General features: G+C 39.6%; 1 protein-coding gene across 4 annotated transcripts in view; it reads left to right on the top strand.

Moving 5' to 3' along the window:
* The window catches only part of USP44 (ubiquitin specific peptidase 44), a 45,042-nt gene that overhangs the window by 6,946 nt on the left and 16,101 nt on the right, over nt 1-21,995 (top strand). Inside the window, exon 3 of one of the 4 annotated variants that reach the window (XM_023631198.2) lies at nt 10,564-10,660. The exons of 1 other annotated variant lie outside the window; for it this stretch is intronic. The gene's annotated coding sequence lies outside the window, so the exon portion shown is untranslated. Of the gene's footprint in view, nt 1-10,563; nt 10,661-13,523; nt 13,787-13,905; nt 14,007-21,995 lie in introns of those variants that run through there. 2 more of the 4 variants (XM_023631199.2, XM_023631200.2) reach the window with 2 other exon arrangements.

Below are 21,995 nucleotides of genomic sequence, written 5' to 3'. Positions count from 1 at the left end.
CAAAGTACATTATTGTGTATTAAGTACTTGTTAAGGTTATTATGAGAACTTGTCAATTCTTTTCATTAAAACAGATAGAAGCTCCATTTAGAAGTCCCATGGACTTCTAGAGAACAAAATTTGTGGTGCAAGAATCTTTTTCTTTCTATTAAATAAGTGAGAGCATTTGCAGGAAAACAAAGTATTCTCTTCTACTTAGGGTGTTCTTTTAGGAAACCAAATCTCCAATGTATTGGATCTGCAGCAACTAATTGTGATGATAACTAAAGAAGAGTTAATATTTTGATGAAGAAAAGCATCAAGAGCAGGCAAATACAAGAAAGTCAAAATCTATTTTCTTGGCCTGAAATTCCCATGTGCACTCCTTTTAGCAAATTCCTACTCAGTCTTTAAGAGCCTTTGCAAATGTCAGCTCCTCGTCAGGTCTTCCCCTCCCCATCTCCATCCCCACCTCACCTCACGCTCTCCCCACTGTACTCCCACAGCACTTTGTAAACAGCTCAGTCCCAATACTTCATTGAATTTGCCAATCTGTCTTCCAAGCCTGTGAGTTTCTTGAGGTGAGAGGGTTACCATATCCTATCTTTGTGTTCCCAGTGTACCATATAGTGCCTGAAACATGGAAAGTATTTAATAAATGTTGATGAAGTGAAGGAATGATGAGTGAGTCAGTGAATGAATGAAATGAGACGGAAAAGCAAAAATAGAACTAAGGGTTAGGAATAAAAAGAACAATGAATTTTCAATAACTAGGAGGCTCCCTTATTTAGTCATCCCTTCATTTCACAGAGGAAGAAACTGAAACATGTTAGTTAAATGAACTGTCTAAACTAGTTACCGTCTGAAGCAGGGCTACAGAGCAACAGGTCTTAGTCTCAACCAAGCTCCTGATCTTCTTTCATTATTGTACACAGATCACACTGTATTGTCAGCCTTCCCCATCACATCAAGCTCCTTGAAGGCAGTAAGGACATCTTATCTATCTCTAATCTATCCCTTGATTGATTATAGTGATGAAGGTAATGAATATAGCCCATGGTGCCACAGAAATAACCTCAAAATCAGATATATGGACTTGCAATCCCCTTTAACACCACTTGTCTATATTAATTTCCAGACAGCCAAAGATATCTGAGTGAGCTTTAGTGAATTAATTCTGAGCTTTAGGACCAAACACACCTGAGTTTAAATCACAGCTCTGAAATTTACTGTATGATATGAGGCATATTATTTAAAATTTCAGAGCTCGGTGTCCTCATCCGCAGCCCAGATCAGCAAGGGGGAAGGGCAGGTAATAATGCCTATCTGCAAACTAGCATATTATAGGTATTCGGTAAATGGTAGTTAATATCTTATTGTTGTTAATATAAAGAAGTAGAGTACTTTCTCAACTCCTCTCTGCATATCCAACTCTCATCTGTCCTTTATTCTGTTTTATTTTTTTTCTGAGGAGGATTTGCCCGGAGCTAAAATCCCTCCGTGCTAATCTTCCTCTATTGTTTTTTGTAAGTATGTGGGCTGCCAGCACAGCATGGCTGCTAACAGAGTGGTGTGAGTCCACACCCAGGAACCAACCCCGGGCCCCTGAAGCAGAGCTCACCGAACTTAACCACTAGGCTGCCAGGGCTGGCCCCATCACCTATCCTTTAAATCACATTTCCAGGCAGACTTCCCCATAAATTCTCAGTGATAACTGCATTTTCCTGACTTTCCATGATGCTGAAGTGTCCATACATATCTTTTAGTATTGGATTATAAATTCTATCTTGTGCTATTTTCTAATTGTTCATTATGTGCATATCTCATTTTCCTCATCAGATTGTAAGCTTTTGACCATATAATATGATGCCACAGGGAGAATAGAGGCAAGGAAACCAGCATAGAGACTAATTATAATAGCCTGACAAGAGATGTTGAGAATGAGGACTAGGGCAGTGGCAGTGGAAAGAAGATAAATGGGTTTAAGAGACATTTTAATGACAGAATTGGCAATATCCAGACACTAACTAAATGTGATAGATAAAGAGGGAAAAGTCAAAGATGATTCTAAGGTATCTAAATAAATGGTTGACCAGATGACGATTCTATTATCCAAAATAGGGATTAAAATAAAAAGAGGAGATGGGGGCTTGGGGAATAATGGAAGTGGGGAAAGAAAAAAGATGTTTAAGACATGTTACATCTTTTACAAGGAGGCACAGTGGGCATTAAAAAGATAGAGAAAAAGATCTAAGATATTGAAGATTCTTGTTTGCAGATATTTCCTCAGGAAACAGCCAATTCTGACTCTAAGCTGGACAAGACATAAAAGAGACTGGGACGGGGTGGAGCTGGGGGACACGGGGATGGAGAAAGCAGTTTTTTCAGTGAGACCCTAGTTTTCGCCCTCCAGATGGTCAACGTTACAAGTAAACAAATTTTGATCTGCCCTCAGGGAGAATTTTCTAATAGCATGAGGATGTTACTGAGTCACCATATCTTGGAGGAAACAGCTCTGCTTTGGGATCCAGGAAGCTAAGCATCCCATTGTGTGACTTTGGACAAGTCATTTCACCCCCAACTTCTGCTGCCCCTTCTGCAAAATTCAGAACAAAGCTTTCATCCTCATTGTTTGGATGCCAGTGCTTATTAGGAACTTCCCGTACCCTGAGTGGAAGAGAAGAAATTGATTTGTGACCATCAATGCATTTCACCTCAAATGCAGATGGAGTAAATAAGGATACAGCTCAGATCAGGAAGAGAAAGCAAAACCTCATTTATGAACCCAGCTGATCCCCGCACCCATCCTTATAACGAGTAGCTTAGACAGCACACACATTTCAGTTTCCTCCTTGAGACCTTTCTCCATCTGTTATTCTATTCATTCTCCAAGGTCATGAGTTTACCTATGAATGAATAAATTATGGTGGAAAAGCTTTTATAAATTATGATAGAACAGCTTCTCAACTGATCTGGACAGCTTGAAATATATGCCAAATTAGCTTGGCAAGGCAGTCATCTAACAGGAGATAAGCTGTAGGTAAAATTCTCTAATAAACCAATTTTTCTCATTATACCTATACAAATTCTGTTTGGAGATTCCAAAACACTATCTTGTCTGATTTAGGCAGTCAGGTTTAAGTGCATTTTTTTTCACAAATAGACAAGTTGAGGAGGAGGAAAGGGTTCTAATAACTATTCCTCAAAAGAAATCATTTGCATGGTGTCCATAAGGCACACTGTAAAGAACAATGGTATCTGTAAGGTGCAGACGCTCTAAGGAATAATGGCTGGTCATGAGAAGACTTGTTTTTTAATCGCAGGTCTGTTGATTGCTGTGCAGCTTCAGACAAGTCACCTAATACGTTAATTTCCTCAGCTACATAATGCTAAGTATGAAGAAAAAGAATGTAGATGAAAATCCTTTGAGAGGTGTAAATTGCTTTGCAATGAAAGACTTTATTACTAATACATAATTCCTCCTTTCCTCATTCTATTTATATTGAAATGATGTCATTAATATATCTTTGGGATAACTCATAATTCTCTCTTCCCTCCATCAGATTTGTTAATGAAATGATTGAGGGCGTTTTGGTAGATAGGTAAAAGACTTAGAGACAAAACCTGCTGAAGGAACAAAGCCAAATGCCTCTGGAAAATGTAAGGGTACGTTAAATGAGAAAATCAAAGACTATATATTTAATGTGTTTGTAAGACAGAAGCTATGTCTTTATTATTTTTCAGATCTGTCATTTAAAAAACAAAAGTAGTAGAATATACTCAAGAGGTTTAATATTACGCTAATCAAAGCTGACAACCATGAAAACCATTTATTGTTGTATGTGAACCACTAATTTCAGATGAAATCTAAAACACCCAAGCCCCAATTGTTAACACTGACATGCCAACAAAAACCTTAAGGAAATCTTTTGTGGGTAGATTACACTGTTGTTATGCATTTACTTGAGAAAACGAAATATATGAGTAACTAATGTACGTAACTAAATCCTACTGTATCACTACAGTGGTTCAGTGAAATCCACTCCGTCAAAAGTTGAACAGATTATACTATACGGCTTAATTTAAAGTCTATGCTGTCATCCATCGAATTCTGATGACTACACTTTTCAATGTAGTGTATGTGGTTAGAGCATTGCCTAGCCTAAATGAACGCAAGGTTGCATTCCCATTTCTACAGGAGCCAGTTAACTTGAAAAGGAGAAAAAAATCAGTGACGTATCACAACTTGCTATCTCTCTAGCCACCTTCTCTGATCTTGGTGAAACTGAGTTCAAATGAGACTAGATAAAATTGTGGCTGGACAGCCTGGCAAAAAACTACTTGACATGCCACCTTCACAAATGAAGTACGGCAGTACCCCAAAGCATAGATGAATAAAAGAAATAAGCTCTGTTATTCAATCTAAACATAGGCAACAGAGCATGCTGTGATCCAGTGGGGAAAAGGCTTTCCTCTCCATTGCTAGGTCTAACACTTCCCAGAGCAGATCCTGCTCTCATGTGTGAATTTAAGCGAGTTGACTAAATCCTGAGCATGTTTCCTCCTCAACTGTAAAATGAGGATAATAATACTGACCTCCGGGGCTGGCCCAGTGGCGCAGCGGTTAAGTTTGCACTTTCCGCTTCAGCAGCCCAGGGTTCGCCGGTTCTGATTCCGGGTGTGGACATGGCACCACTTGGCAAGCCATGCTGTGGTAGGCATCCCACATATAAAGTAGAGGAAGATGGGCATGGATGTTAGCTCAGGGCCAGTATTCCTCAGCAAAAAGAGGATTGGCAGCAGATGTTAGCTCAGGGCTAATCTTCCTCAAATAAAAAAAAAAAAGTGAACTCTTTAGGATAGTTGTAAGAATTACATAAGCAGTGAGAATAAAAACTAAGATATTGTTTCCTTCTTAGAAGAAAGAAGGGGTGATCAACTTTAGCAAATGATGAAGGAAAATGAATGGCTTTTGAATTTAACAAGAAAGGAATTATTGATGACCTATTTTTTTTTTTTAAAGATTGGCACCTGAGCTAACATCTGTTGCCAATCTTTTTCTTTTGTTTTCTTCTTCTCCACAAGGACCCCCAGTACATAGTTGTATATTCTAGTTGTGGGTCCTTCTGGTTGTGCTATGTGGGACACTGCCTCAGCATGTCTTGATGAGCAGTGCCACATCCATGCCCAAGTTCCAAACCAGTGAAACCCTGGGCCACCGAAGCAGAGCATGTGAACTTAACCACTTGGTCATGGGGCTGGCCCCTGATGACCTTTTTTTTAAAAAAAAAAAAATTTATTTTTCCTTTTTTCTCCCCAAAGCCCCCCAGTACATAGTTGTGTATTTTTAGTTGTGGGTCCTTATAGTTGTGGCATGTGGGACACTGCCTCAGCATGGCTTGATGAGTGGTGCCATGTCCATGCCCAGGATCCGAACCTGGGAAACCCTGGGCCGCCCAAGCAGAGTGCGCCAACTTAACCACTCAGCCATGGGGCTGGCCCCTTGATGACCTTTTTTTTAAGAGAACATTTTCAAAGGCAGGAAGCCTAACTGTAGGTGGCTAAGGAAAAAAACAAATAAAAGAAAATGGAGATGGCAGGTATAAACCAGCAGTTTTCAACATTTTGTATCCACCAGTCACTACCATAGAGTCATGATGATTTTTTTTAAAAATCAGAGGACTTTCTAGGCTTTTAAACATAGTTATCATTTACAGAAAATTTTAGGACTGTGAGAAATAATACTACTGAGACTGTCTTGTTCCCATGGTTCCAACTCATAAACATGAATCCTGTCTCATTAGTGATTGACAAAATATAGAACTATTGAGAATATATGTGATTATTATGATTTCTACAGAGCACATTGATGATGCATTAAAAACTGGTGAGTAAAGTGGGCAGAGGGAGGCAAGCCTTATCTCTATGTAGATACAGAGATCAGAGAAGAATGAACTTTTAGTGATTGTGATGAAACACAGTTTCATGCCAACTAGATTATTTCTACGCCGTTGAGATCTACTGAGACAGCCTTCTCACTGATGATGTAAGGGAGAGGAGAAATAAAGTGGTAGAGCTAGGAAGCCACAGGTCAAGCAATTTCTTTCCAGATTTGGAAAACTGCATGTTTGAAAGCAGAGGGTAAGGGGCCAGTGAAAAGAAAAAGAAACGTGGAAGAAGGGGAAAAGCTTAGCAGCAAAGTACCTCACATATTAGGATAGGATAGGCCTCAATAATAATAGCACCTAACATTTACTGGGAACTATTATCATTAAAAATTTTTTGTTACATCCCTGGCTTACATATAGTAGCAGCTATTAGTTGCACTGCAGTTCTCATCTGATCTTCACTGGGGTCAATATAAATTGTAAATTAAGTGGAAATGCCATCACCTACCTTTTAGACTTAAAATTTACCTTGAATTCATGCAGTGCTTCCTTCATAGCTTACAAAAGCTTTCCCATAATCATCACAACAATAATGTGGATCTGCAGAGGCAGTTTTTTAATTCTCATTTTCAGACAGAGAAGTTGAGAGGCGTGAATGTTAAGTGACTTACAGAGGAGGTTCGTTTTTGCTTTCCTTAAGCACAGAGTTGATTATGACAAGCCGTTCTTCCCAGAGAATTCTTAGGTTTTCCACAGATAGTCAGTGTTGGACTTCGTGACTAGCACTAGTCTTAGATAAAGTGTCTTGCATGCATTCAGATTCCCTCTTTCTATTTCCCCAAAGAACCAGGGAATGCCCTGATACTGCTCCACTTTTGATCAGGCCTCCCAGACGCAACATAATATCTATGCACCTTTCTCATTTTCCCTCCTCATCCCCAAATTTAACAGCCGATTTCCTATTGTCTTCAGAGCACTGTCAATTTATCAAATACATGAATTTGCACTAAGATATTAGAACTGATAAGAGTTTAACAAATTACCACCTCCCAGATTTGCATTTTAACCTGGGGCCTTAAATTGGTTAATAATAGGGGCATTTCTGACCTTAAATTGTTTAATAATAGGGACATGACAGAGTCAAGGAAGTTTGGTCTTTCCTGGCATCCATCATACCAACACAGCGAAGGCATACTTAATAGTCCTTTTTGTAAGAATAGCCCTAATCTTCATTACATGTAGATAAGTATTAAACGAAACAATGAGGAGGAAAATTACTCATAATGAGACTAGTCAAAATTATAATTCTTTTGCACAGTTTAATTTTGTGATTGACTAATGATAATGTTAAAACCAGATTTAGTCTTAATTCAATAAAATATTATGGGCATAAGCAAATAAATGTTTAAGCCATCCTTTAATACTACCATGGATTTTCAAGAAAAGAAGAGATAAGTTCCTAAGTGTTTAATGGGGCATTTATACAAATTTCCTTCTGTGATCATTCCTGAGGCATTTTAGAATTTCAAGCAAATAGACAAAAGAAAGAAAACTTGATACTTGCTAAAAAGACTTTCTTCCATGTCACCTTTTTTCTACTGATTGACATCTTCCATTACTTTTCTAAAGATCAGAAGCCATATATTTAATTTAAAAAATTAAGAAATCTGTATCAAGCATCTGTCTGTTCTTTTCAGTTCTGTAAACACTAGTTTCAGGACCAAAGATCAAATGAAATAGACGGGGGCAATTTACTTTACATACAATCTCCTTTCCCCTTAACAGTCTCCTGTGGAAATGTGGTTTTCTAGGACTTCATTAATCTCTGGTTAGCTGAGGAATGGGTGGTTTACAGACACTGCTTATAGATGGCTCAACCAATGATTGTTGCCAAGAGGGCCGTTGACCTGAAAGGAAGGATCTTAAGATGGCAGAGAAAAGCAGGGTGATCACCCTAACTCCTGCACATGAGGAATTGTTAGCTCTTTCTATTGCATGCATACATCCTGAATCTACAGCATGTGGTTTCGTTTATATGATGCAGTACCGTACTGCCTTGATTGCTACTTTCTATTTAGCTTTCACGTTTTTCACAACCCAGGAGCAACACTGCAGGATTTCAATTTCCAAATGGTTTGGGAAGATAGAAATAATCACACAAACAACTACGGTTAACCATCTACACTGTCCTTATTCTACTTTTTTTAAAGAAGTGGACTTAAAAACATGTACAGAGTATAAAATAAAATTTAGATACCTCAATAATCTTCCCTCATGAAAGATTACTAGTATCTTTTTTGTATGGTTTACTAAAGCTTTAAAAGTTAAAATTTCCACCCTAACGCTTTTCCTTTCCTCTCTCTCTGCTTTTCCAGATCCTTCCCCCTCTGCTATGAGAAAGGGAGACTAAAATTTTGTTTTGCACGTTTCTCACAGTACTATAATTTTAACCTTTACAGTATTTATCCTGCAATTAACTATTATTTAGTACAGAAGTGAAACTCGATTTAAGGGATTATAAATATGAACAAAACTCAGTTCTTGACTCCAAGGAGCTTTACAGGATGGTAATAACCCCAAGAGAAATAATAATGATAAATACACTTACTTTTCTCTTTATACTTCAGGAAGTGTTTACACATGCAAAACTTCATTTGATCTTTAAAACATCCTTGAAAGGAAGGTAGGACAGATACTATTTTCCTAACTTTACAGAGGAGCTAGAGATAAAACATGCAACATATTTAAAGAACTAAAAATAACTAGATAAATTGTCATAATTGTGATTATAACTAGATAAACATGTTATATAATTGTGTGTGTGTGTGTATGCGTGTAAGTATGTATATATATGTACGTATACACACATACACACCCATAGCTTATCCTTGGAAACACGGCCTGGCTTAAGAAAATATCTGTCCCACTAATCTGGCACACTGCTTAAAATTTCATTTTAGAAATTCCACACTCTGGGTGTCTACAGGAGGTTCCATTAAAATATAATCTTAGAGAGAAATGCAAAAAACATTACTATACACTAATAATTTACAAGTGGATCAGTTTACTGCATGATAATTGGGCTCCTTAGGAAAAGGAAGGTTAGGGTAAAGGTCCTAGAACAAAATAGGAAATAGGAAAAGTTATGATGGGAGGAAAGACAGAAAGACCTTTGATAGACTGAGGTAAAGCCCTGGGCACAAGCAGCCTGAGGATCCCCCAAAAAGTGAGTAGAGTGGAGGTGCTGAGGGTGTTAAAAGGCGAGACGAATTGACTAAGTTCACAACTTTGCTTCAGTTAATGCCAAAACCCTAGGCTCAGTTTCAACTTCCAGTAAGGTCTACGTTGGAAATTCACCTCAAAGTACAAGTTTCCCTCACAGACCTCCAAATAAACGGTTAATGGCCCATTAAAATTAAATCAGCTTTGGTACCATCTACTTCTCAACTTGCCTTTATCTCCCTTACCTGCCACCACCCTCATTCTTTCTTAGAATTAAAAAAAAGTCTAATTCTAAAGCCATTTCTTTCTGCACACTTTCCTCTCTATTCACCTACTAAGGCCATATCTGGCCATCTGCTGTTCTGTTTTCAATAGAATTCTCTCAACTCCTTTCTTACATATTTGCCATAAATTCAAGGTTCTTTAGGTCACTCATTTAAGAAAAAAATTCAACTGCACTGTGTTGCTACACGTTAATCAAACTTCAGGTCTGAGTTCTTTAGTATTTTCTTTACCTACTTCCTCTATTTAATCCTTTCTGTCCTCAAAACATTTAAAGGCAGGCTAGGGACATCTCAGCACCTAGCATGGTGCCAGGCACATAGGTGCTCAAAAAATATTTGTCAAATAAATCTTTAATAACTTTAAACTTATGAGATAGGAACACTCAGTCTATAAAACTCTGAAAACTCTTGGAAGTAGTTTCCTCAAAGTTAACAAGCTCATAAATTCTTTATTTGTCTACAATTAGGATTCCTAAGATATTTCTCAGATTCATGAAAGACCAGACTAGAAAATTCTAAAAATCAATGCAAAGTATAAAAAGCACCTCTGAGGTTTACAAAATTTGCAGTGTTTTGTATTCTTTTACTTCATCCACTTAATTCATTCACACTCTCTTCCCATGACACAGGAAACAAAACCAGTTTGTGTTGTATCCACTTCAGAAGAAGCTGGATATGGCCTCAGAATTGAGGTCTCAGAGTCATTAAAATTTTCTCTTGCTTAGGAAACCGTGCGCCTACCTTGGAGAAAGGGTAAATTGCCATTTCTCCCACTTTGGGGACTGTGGAAACAAGGAAACCCCTACACATCATTTCCACAACCCTATATTACACTAGGGAACTTCCAATTTTAAGTCATTAAGAATTTTAAGAGTGTTTTTGGCTAGCACTGTACTAAGAGCTGTGGAGAGGTACACAGATGGAGCAAGTGCACAGTCCTTGCCCCTACAGAGGTCACAATGCAAAGAGAGAGAACCAGGCGCGGAACTCAGAACAAAGGATGTGACTGCATAATAATGTCCTAGTGGGGGTGGGGGCTGGGGATCTGGAAGCCCAGTTGTTACTAGGAAAGCTGTTTCCAGGAGGTGAGAGCTTAGGCCAGCTCTGAAAGAGGTTGATTGTAATGATCTGCAGGAGTGAAAGTTGGAGGGCTTTCTACTTACGAGATAAACATCTGCCCTGATTTAAAGGTGGGAAGTGCCTGAAGTGTGGAAGAACTTCAGGAGACTGACTTCTTAGCATTCCAAAGGCCAAAGTGGGGAAAGACTGATTTTGAGGATGTAATAGGTAAGTTTGGGGGAGTCAGTTTATAAAGGTGGGAAGGGAAAGAGACATTTTTTTGTTACATAAGTTTAGATTTGATGAGATGGTTAAAAAACAAATAGGAAAATTACATGAGAAGAATGATTGACAGCTATGTAAAAATGAGATTGCAATAGAGAAGTTTTGGGGCTCAGGAAATAAGCTAGACATGCCATAATTTAGGCCTAGGTTGTTAAGACCTGGAATAAAATTGGTAGCTGAGGAAATTTTCAAAGTTGAATAAATAGTAATAATAATTTTGAAAGGGTATGCTACAAACTATCTCATTACTACTCTTTAATTATTAACACAATTAACAATCTCCAGATAATTTCTTATCTCCCCACTTCCCATCCAGCACCTCTCCTGGCTTAGATGTTCATAGTCAACACATTTTGTTAAGGACACCCTATTCAGCACCCTCTACCTACGCTTTACTCAGCTTGTCCTTGCTTTGTCTTCTTTCCATTTCACCTCCTCTTCATTCATGCAAATCATTTGAGTCCTTAAAAGACCCAGTCTAAGTGCCACCTGTTCCTTGAAGCCATTTATGATCTCAGGAAATTCTCTGAACTTCTGTCTGCTAGTCACTTTGACCACATGCAACTTATCCACTTATTAGAACTTTTGACTATTGATGATCTTCATTCTATTTAACTCTTTATACAACAGTTAGTGAAAACTATGATCATTGTAGAAAATTAGACAATAAAAATCACTTGTAATCTCGCCACCATCATTAAAATGTTGATGTATTCCAAGTGTCGTTCAATGTGAATAATTCATACATACCTATTTAAAACACAGTATATACATTTTTGCATCCTGTTTTTAGTTTTCACTTTTATACAGTTATTTTAGAGGCTCCTGGAATCCAAGCAGTTCTCCTCAGAATTTTGTTAAGACTCCTGCTACTGCTACTTCTCTTTAACTGAGCTGCTGCTCCCTATACCCTCTTTCTGATTACTCAGGGCTTCTGCTCCCTTGTGGCTCTTGCTGCCTGGTGTCCACTGCTTGCATACTCAGTGTGCCTTTAAACCATTATCCAATCCACCTCAACCCCTCTTTAACCCGGTACAGTGTTTGGGTAGAGCTTTAACAAGCTTCCTACAGTTTGATTGCCCTTGGTCTGGCAATCCCAGTCCAGTGGACTTAGTCCATCCCAGTCCAGTAAACTGTTGCAAAGAGGCAGAAGGGCTCAGGTTGTACCCGTAAGATAATTTATGCAGAAGGAACCTCTCAGAGGAATGGAAATGGCAGACGCAGTTGGCTTAACCTATATTCCTTCATTTAATATTTTTTGAAAATAAGATTTATGATGACCATATATTACTCTGTCCCATGAATATACCAAATGTACTTAACCACTCCCATAGTGCTGAATAGTTAGGTTGTGTCTATTTTCAGCCTTCTAAGTTGCCTGAGTCTCAGGTAAAAACTCTTTGTATTTCTAAAAGTAGAATTCCTAGATCAGAGGTGGCGGACTCTTGATAGAGTTTGCCAATGATCTTCTAGACCGTTTTACAACATTAAAATAAGAGCAAAGATTTTGGTCTTTGTTATATTTTGCTTTCTAGGAACCACAGAAAGAACTATATTGCATGCCAGAAATACTTAATTGGAAGAAATACTTCCTCGTAAGAGATGCTCTCATGTGATGCACTTAGTGCATTTTAGAAATTAAGGTAGCGAGAAAGGTTACAGGATAGCAGTTTGTGTTTTGAGTGAGAGGAATGCACTGGGGACACAACTGAACCAGAGAGAATATTATGCGCTTAACTATACAGAAAAAAAAATGAAAGGAGTCTTACTCTTTCTACTTTATTCCTATCTTTATTTATCTATTTTATTCCTATCTTTAATCCTTGTGTGCGTGACTAGTGTATGCACTTGAATCTTCACGTACATACGCGACATTTTTTCAAACATGAACTGATTAGACTCTATTGCCATTTTATTATCTACATAAGAATTCTCAAGGTTAATATGTCAGATGTTAATTAGCCATTTCCCATTGGTTGGACACTTTTTTTCCTTCAAAATTTTGTTATTTGGATAATATACTACGAATACATTTGTGCATTCATTCTTTTTTTCCAGGTCACACCACTGAAAGATATTCCCTAAAGTGGAATTGTTGATTAAAAGAGATGAACAGTTTTATAGCTTGCTTTATATATTGTAAGAAATCGTAGGCAACTGACATGTTATTAACGTTGCACGGTTGTCTCGCTGCTGCTTCAAGCTCCCCTTAGGAAGATGGTGTCTTTTCATTTTCAATATTCCCCACGGGGTAGAATTGGCTCAGAGCCGAGCGCCAAGTGAAAGCTCAATAAATCTTAATGGACTCATCTTCTTGTACCTGTAGCCTTGACTTTCCTCTTCTCCAGATTTTTCTCCCTCAGTCTCTTCTCTTCGTTTCATTTCGGAATAGCCTTCATTATCTCAAATGGGCAATTTCAAGTACGGTCATTTTGGACAGAGGTGCCTTTTTCTGTCCCTTAAATCTTACTTCTCAGGAAGTTTCCTATTCTGGAACCTTAGTCGCCCGACTGCTATCTGAGGAAGCCCTTGAGCTCGCACCTAGGTGCCTCCTCGGGAAGGAAACGTTTCCTCAAAAAAGGTCGACGCCAGTTCCTTTGGGCAGATTCTGAAGATAACCGAACTGGCGCGCCTTTCTGCCAAACAATTCGGCGCCGCGTGAGTCGCAGAAGTTCAGTGCAGAAGGCATCGCGCGGGCGGGATGGTTTGCATCTCACAGGCTCGCGGTCACCGCGACGGTTACGACAGGTGCGGAGCCCGCCGCGGGGCGGAAGCTCCCACGGCCTCCGCGGGCCCCCGCCGCGCCGGGCACGTCCACCGCTGCCGCCGAGTGGCAGCCCCGGCGCGGCTCCCTCGGGACGGCTCCCCTGCAGCCCCGCGCCGGGCGCCCCCTCCACACCCCCGCCCTCCGGCGGCGCGGGGGCGGGGCCGGTGCCGCGTCACCGCTGACGTAGCCGCCCCACCGGGCCCCTGCCGCCGCCGCCGCCGCCGCCGCCGCTGCTGCCACCGAACCGGGGGGCGGGTGGGGGTCGCGGGCGAGCGCTAAGATGGCCGCTCCGGCTGGGGCTGGTGAGTGCGTGGGGGCGCGCGGCCGCCGGCGGGCGCACAGGTCCGGCGGGCGCCCCGGGAGGGAGGCACCTGGCGGCGTCTTCCCGCGGCGCAGGGCGCAGGGGGTCGGAGGGCGGAACGGGGGCGGCGCGCGGACTGACCGGGGAGCGAGCCGAGGGCCGCGCGGAGGAGGCGGCGGCGGGGCCGGCGACTTTAGAATTGGCGCCTCTGGGAAGTCTCGGTGGGTCGTGCGATGCCCTGGCCGGTGTCCTGGTGGCCGGCCACCTCAGGAGCATCCGAAGATGCTGCGAGGAGCCGCGTCGCCTGTGGCCAGGGGCACCGCGTAGCCACCCCGCGCTGGGCTGGAGGGGGACGAGTTGGGAGGAAAGGGGGCGAAATTGGGGCGCCTGAGGGGGTGCTCAGGGGGAGTTGTGCCCTGACCCGAGTTCCGCAGCGTTGAGGAGATGGGATCGCGAATCTGATACGGACTGGGGCGCTCTGCAGAGCTGGCACTGTTGAGATAAAACCACATCCTACCCCCGGCTCTGATTGACGCCAAGTGATGCTCGAAGCCCCTGGGATGCTTTGGAAGGGCAATTCTAGTTCTCTGTTTAGAAGGAATGCCTTGCCTTGCCTCCATCGATCGAGTCCCAGTGCTGCCAGCACCTGCTGCCACTTAGAGACACTTAGATTTTTGAATACCGGCTTCCTAAACCATTCCCGCTCTCCTTCGGGGAAGGAATGCTATTTGGGGAACATGATCAACGTGTCAGCCATGAGGGAAAAAAATGACTGCGAAAGTTTGAGAGAGTGGGACTCGCCTCCCTCTCCCTCCCGCCCCCCCGCCCCCATAAAAAAGAAAGTGAAACATGTAATTGTTTCAACTGCAAATTTGAGCTGTTGTAAATTCTACTGGTAACTGGATAATTTGTTGCAGTTTTAATTTTGGAAGTGGAAAAACAATTTAGCAAGTCTTGAGTTGCTATATCCTCAAGCCCGCGCGGCTCCCCACTTCTAAGTCTTAATTGTCATATCTTGCAAGTAACGGGGTTGTGAAATTAGCATGGAAATACGACTTTCAGGCTCTGCACTTGAATTCCTTATTATCTGTTAAGAGGCTGCCTGGGGGGTAAAAGTAGGGGGTGGTAGCCCTGGGCCTGAAATTCCATTTTGAGTTGTGTTTAAAACCAGCCGTCGGTGTAAACAAGAAAAAAGAATTGGCTGTTCACTGTGATCAAATTCAGGAAGCCAAAGATGAGTTAAGCACGTGTTTATAGAATATTTCATAATCTCAGTGAGAGGCGATATTCACTTGTCTTGAAAGAGATAAATCTTGGATTCTTGGAACCCTAATCTTTTTATCTTTAGCATCTCCGGGGATTTGACAGAGATTTTAAACATTTTGGCTCATTTAGCTTCTCTCACCCCCTAACTCTAATTTCTCCAGCTTTTTGTGTACTAGCCATAATTTTGCAGTGGATGGCAGGTTTTTCAATCCGGTGTTTATCATTGTAGACACAGTCCCTATTGAAATTTAGAGATGTTCTGATATTGAACAAATAGTTCAGTGCATACGTTGTAGAAAGCTGAAACATTTTGGTTGTTTAGATTGGGCATCAATCTTGTTTTTCATCCAAAACATTAATTGTCGCAGATTTTTTTAGCTTACAAAAATTTAAGCGATAGATGAATCTGTTGAGTATAGTATACAATGATACACTTTTTGGAATATTTAAAATGGAAAATCTGTTGAAGATTTGGGTTAAATATTTGAAATAATTGTTTTTACATAATTGTCTTTACCCCCCTTTTCTACAGATTTTTCTTTTTGTATTACAAAAAGAAAGGAATGAGGTATCATACCTTCTACAAAACTTTTCCTCTACACACTTGAATCTTGTTGGGTATTACAGCCTTGGTGGTACATAGGAGGATTTTCTGCTCACTGGGTTGTTTGAGGGCAGAATATTTTATTGTATTGTTTTTTATTTGTATGCCTAGCACCTGACTAACTGCTTCATACGGAGGAAAAAAACTCCTGTAAATGTTTGTTGAATTGTGTTTTTGGATGTTACAGAGAGAAAGAGAAAGGCAACATTTTGGCTTCTTGGTAGCAGAAAAAAATGTGCTTTGGAGTTTTTGTCCTTCCAGCAGTGTTAGGGCAGAGCGAATGTGGTTGCCAGATTCTAATGGAGTTGTCTGGTGGTGGGAGATTAGAAAGGAGCTGGGGCATGGGCTTAGGAGTCTAATCAAGATAGGAAATGTGTGCCCCATCATTCTCTGGATTCAATAATGGGGGACAGTTTTGCCATCTGGCCCAGCCTAAACAGGTGACAAGTAACTAAAATATAGGAAGATTCTACAAATACTGGCTTTCTGGCAAAGATTAAGATTATTGTAAGAAAAACAATGGATTTTTCATAGCAATTTGAGACACCATAAAAACTCTATAATAAAGAATTCATTTTAACAGAGTTTTACATGCCATAGGAAAAAGCTAATTTATTTATAGTCCAAGAATATACTTGTTAAGCCAATTCATGGATGTACTAAAATGATAAGGTCTAGGCATTTTACACAAAGTATTTGAACTCTATTTACTAGACCCATGGTAGAATGTTCAATCTTTTAGTGACTATTTTCCCCATTATTATGAAGTTAGCTGCAGTAGGTTGATATGTAAGTGTGGTGGTGTGTCACTGATGATAAATGTTTTGGAACAGAATTGCCCATGAATGAAATACTTGTAAGTATTGATGGGTGAGGAAATCAAATAACCTGGAGGCAGAACTTACTTTCTAGGTGCTTTTTCTAAGAACATCATCAACTAGATTCAATCTCTGTGCTTCAGGAGAGGTATGTTAGAAATACCAGGAAGGCCCAGGGAAAAGGGTGTATCCTTTATTGTTTAATGAGGAATTTAAGTGAGATCAGGGTAATTATAGATTCTAGATCTCTGGAGGAAGAAAGAATAACCAGAGCCTTTCTAGGGATAAAGGAAAGGAAATACATCATGATTGACAAGGAGAGGTGCCAAAGCACATAATAGGCATAATAGCATACCTAAGAGGGCGCAGGGAGAGTGTGAGAGCCCATTGTGTTCATTCGTTCAATAATTTGTTCATTCAAAAATATTGAATCCCTTTCTCTGTACCAGGCACTATGCTTGACACTTGGCATTTTACAAACATTTCTTCAGAGGACAGGGTACTATGGTGGTTTCATGAAATTGAAAACTGCTCATAAGGAGTGGGTAGGGTTTGCCCTAATGACTATGGATAAAGTTATTTTCATTCTTATCCAAATGCACTTAGAGATTGTGTTGGTTAGTAATTCCTAAGGCCGACATCCTATTGAAACGGCCATTTCCTCCTATCTTTTATCATGGAAAATAGCACATCTTCCTGCTTTTAATAGTTTTTAGATGGTCTGTTTAGGTTATTTGGTACTATTAAAAGAAAGATGAGTTTTGTTACAAAAATTATCTTTGTTAAAATAAAGATTCAATATCTTCAATATCTTTAATATTAGCCCACTCTTTAATATCCATCCCTCTGCAAGGTCTCAGGAGAATTTTCTTTAATAAGATAAAGATGCTTACTGTGACACAATTTTATTTAAGTATTCTACTTTATGCCCAGTGGTACAGATGTTTTTTCTTTAATTGGAATAGAATGTACATAGAATTTATATAAAATGTGCATGCCCATTTCCTGTGAAACAATAGTTCATATTCCACTTATGAAAAATTTAAAAAATTAAACTTATTGACAATGTGGTCATTTGTATATTAAAACATTTTAACAAAAGATGTGTGAGAAGTGCCTGGTCATAAATAAGAGTAGAAAAGTATATATTGTGCCACAATTTGAAGGCTCTTATATGCTATGTTAAGGAGTTTCAATTTATCTTGTGGTCTTTCAAGACTTAAACAATCCTTTAATAATTTTAAAACTGCTAAAGTGTAAATGTTATGTGTGATTATTTAACTAAGTACGAGCTATGAAAGGAGGAAGCTTCTTAATAGAGCATGATGGTGTTATTTTAGTGTCTATTCAGATTGTAAAATATAGATTAATTCTTTTTGGCAATGCATATTAGCCATTTCCTGCATTCTGTGTCACTTTTTTAAATAGTAATTTAGTTTGACTATTTTTGTTTATTTTTCACAGTAACTTCCTGACTTTCATAACAACATATTTTTTATAGCCAAGAAACTGAAAATTGTGATACTGATTGCACTGGTTAGAAGTTCTAGATTACTTTCATATGACTAATCGTTGGTACCTCACCTCTTATAGGAACTTCTAACACTTATAACTATATTGTACCTTTTCATGCTTTCTCTCCAAGTGTCTTCCTAAGAAACTGAGGTCACAAGGGAGTGGTCAGCTGGAAAAATCATTATGTTGAAGATAACTGAAACTTATAGTGGAATGTTAATTGTTGAAGTTACATTGTACTGAGATGAGACCTAAAATTAGCTATGTTTCTCACTTTTCAGTGATTCCTGTAGCTCTTAGTAATACTTATATTTGGAGCATGAATAGTTATTTAAAGAGTCACTACATATACCAAAACTTGAAATAACCTAATTAGGGGGCCAGCCTGTGGTGTAGTGGTTAAGTTCATTCACTCTGCTTCGGCAGCCTGGGGTTTGTGGGTTCGGATCCTGGGCGTAGACCTACACCACTTGTCAAGCCATGCTGTGGCGGCATCCTACATACAAAATAGAGGAAGACTGGCACAGATGTTAGCTCAGGCATAATCTTCCTCAAGCAAAAAGGGGAAGATTAGCAACATATGTTAGCTCAGGGCCAATCTTCCTCACTAAAAAATAAAAATAAATAACCTAATTAGGGTTGGGAAAGTATGTCTCAATTTGCTTTTCTATAAAATCTATTTTTGGTATCTGAAAGCATCTAGCATGGGACAGGACATATGGTAGGCTCTGGTTGAAGATAGAGAATTCGGATAATGACATCACAAAATATCAGGAATCTGCCTTAACTGACTGTGGGGAAAAATTGGCCACTTGGTTGAGGGTGGGGGCAGTTTTGGTTACTAGTGAGTGATCAGTCACTTCCTATCTTAACCACTGATTCAAATGTCATAAAGAGAACTGAGAGGAGACCTGCAATTAATACTAGTTGGTTGATTATACCAAAAATTTGGTAGCCTGAATGAAATGAAACAAATGGCTGAAACAAAATGGCGATAAAACCTATAGGATCTTCATAAAGCCCTTATTTTTTTAATTAAGGTGATAAAAAGATGTTTGAGATATAGTCCCTCCATTACCTTAGGGAACCTACCCAACAGGTGGCAGAGTAAAGATGGATACACAAATAAACACAAGGATTCTTATTTGGCACAACCCCAGCCCTTTAAGCAATTAAAGGAGAAGAGGTTTTTTTAACTAGAAATACTTTAAGAAGGAGTTGGGCCTTGGAGGATGGATACATTTTTAAAGGTGGTGGTGAGAGAATGATGAAGATGAGTTCAGGAAAGTGGCTGGGGCTGATTCTTTTTGCCTGGAGTGTACATGACAGAGGGGTAATAAGGTAAGGAAAGGAAGATAGGTTGGAATCTGGAAAATTTTGAAAGCAAGACTGATGAAAGGATAATAATTTTTATTGCAGTGTTTGTCAAACTGCCATTATGAATTCAGTTTAGGGAGTTCTGACCAGCGTATTTTTTTAATGATAGGATAGGAAATATCAGAATACATTATTCTTATAAGGATTGCTTGTGAAACTTTTGTTCTGAATGCGTGTGTGTTATATGTATACTTATGTTTACTAGAACCCGATGTAAGATTTCTTAGTCTGAGTCATAGTCAAAGTTGGAAATCCACTGCTTTAATGGACTATGGGGAACGGGATTTTAAGTACAAGAGTTAAAGGCTGAAAGCAAACTTGAAGATGGATTTGGCAGGATAGTTATGAAGGAGAGTGAGAATCCAGATGATGGGGGACCCGTTTGGAGGTCACCGCTGTGCTTCTGGAATGATATAATAAAGTCCATAATGGGAATGGTAGTTCTGGAAATGGAAGGGAATGAAGACTTGGGGAATGATTATCTTATATACATAGGTGACATTGGATGTTGGAGTAGAAGAGATGGGAAGAGGGAGTCAAAAAAAAAAAAAAAGATTTCTAGCCTGGGTACTTGAAGGATCATACAGTATCTTTAATAAGAGAATACTGGAAAAGAAGCTAATTCTGCGAAGGCGGCACAGTGTATAGGTAAGCTGAGTTTGCTGTGTGCCTGAGACTGGCTCAGAAAGCTTGGGGCTAAGGATAAAGTCTTGGTGGTCAGCTCTCTAGATCTGATCATTGAACCTCTGCTGGTAGGATGAGTTCCTTATGAGAAGAGGTTTGAAGAGCCATTAAAAATAGAAAAGTATTGCTGCATGCTTAAAGCCTGGATTGTATGTTGCAAAGGGCTATAAATTTGAATAAATGAAAAGTAATTTCAGAGTCCTCTTTGGCTGGTAAATATAAGCAGTTTTGTGCTGTTGAACTGTGACAAGTTAAATATTTTATGTGTAATCTTTTTTTTTTTTTGAAAGATTGGCACCTGAGCTAACAACTGTTGCCAGTCTTCTTTTTTTCTTTTTCTGCTTTTTCTCCCCAAATCTCCCCAGTACATAGTCGTATATTTTAGTTGTGGGTCCTTCTAGTGTGGCATGTGGGACGCTGCCTCAGCATGGCCTGATGAGTGGTGCTACGTCCGCGCCCAGGATCCGAACCAGCGAAACCCTGGGCTGCCAAAGCGGAGTGCGCGAACTTAACCACTCGGCCACTGTGCCGGCCCCTGCCTATAATCTTATTTGATTTTTGTGTGTGATATGAACCTTTGACTAAAAATATCCTAATAAGATCTTCCATTTTATTTCTCTTCTAGTCATCCTACCTGTTTTATAATTGCTTTAATGATATGCTAACTCTGTATAAAATAATTAGCTTTCAGTAAGTCAAATACAATTATTTTCTTAAACTTTAGAGATTTGCCGAAGGGAATTTTAAAAATAAAAATGCTCAGTTATATGGCATGAAAAGTTTGAATAGCTTGAATGGTTTGCTTGAAAATTAATATTTTTGTCTCTAAGCAGTAAATAATGACAAAAGGAGGTTTCAGAATATTTGTAAATACATCTGGCTTTAAAATAAAGATAGCATACTTGGTTTAGAAAAAGCCGTTTCATAGCAATTAATTGGAACTTCAAGTGTGAAACATTTTTTAAATGTAAGAGAAAATGATAGTATAGATAATTTTAATCTACATAAATTTCAGAACATTTGACTATTTGTATGTTGCTATTATATATAGGTACAGGTGATATTTTATCAGAATCTATGTAGGGGATACAAAAATGTTTTATTTTTCTTTAAAATGAATATACTGCCCCAAATCACTTATCCATTTGGCTGGAGCCAAGCAGAGTTAATACGTAGCTTCTCAACAGTGGATTAGCAAATGAAAAGAAGTGCTCTGAAGCCAGTAGAGGAAAATAGGAAGTGTCAAGAAGATACTCCCATCCCCCTTTCTTTTCCTCCGAGCTTTTAGACCTTTGTGTAATGAGGCCCCTTTGGGGATACCCTAGGAACTGTCTCTGAGCTTTGGCTCTAGGCAGCCAGGCAAACTGGGTGTCTCCGGTGGCAGCAGCCTGGCTCTCTAGCTCCTGCTTTCCTCCCTACCCTTCTCTTGGTCATCCTCCCCTTGCTGCTTTCTTTCATAAGTGGACAGGGTACGTGAGCCCCCTACTCTCAAATATTAATCTCATGATCTGTCATTCCACCATCCTGGTTTCACTTCTTTGGATTTTTAAAAAGATTTTACCGTTGAGAGATCCCCTTTTAAAATGCAAATACCCCTGGGAGGGTCAGACCTTAGTTCTCAGCTAACATCTTAATTAACAGCACCTTAGTTGGGCTTAGTACACATTTGGTTGAGAAGAATGAAACCCTGGCTCAAAGTGATAAAACTAGAAGGAAACTAGCATTATAATAATAGTAGTAATATTATTATTATTATTATTATTATTGTTGGCAGCTAAGATGTACTGAGGGCCTTATTACTTTTTGTCAGTGCCGTCAAGTCGATTCTGGCTCCTAGCGCCCCTGTGTACAGCAGAGTGGAACCCAGCCTGGTGTTTTTGCAACATCCTCTCACCTTCCGGTGCTCTATCAGACGCTGCTCTGTGGCTATTCATAGGGTTTTCATG

The sequence above is a fragment of the Equus caballus genome, chromosome 28, assembly GCF_041296265.1.
Source record: "Equus caballus isolate H_3958 breed thoroughbred chromosome 28, TB-T2T, whole genome shotgun sequence".
Classification (NCBI taxonomy): domain Eukaryota; kingdom Metazoa; phylum Chordata; class Mammalia; order Perissodactyla; family Equidae; genus Equus; species Equus caballus.
Note: the sequence above shows the minus strand (reverse complement) of the source record. Positions and strands in the feature narration are given on the sequence as shown.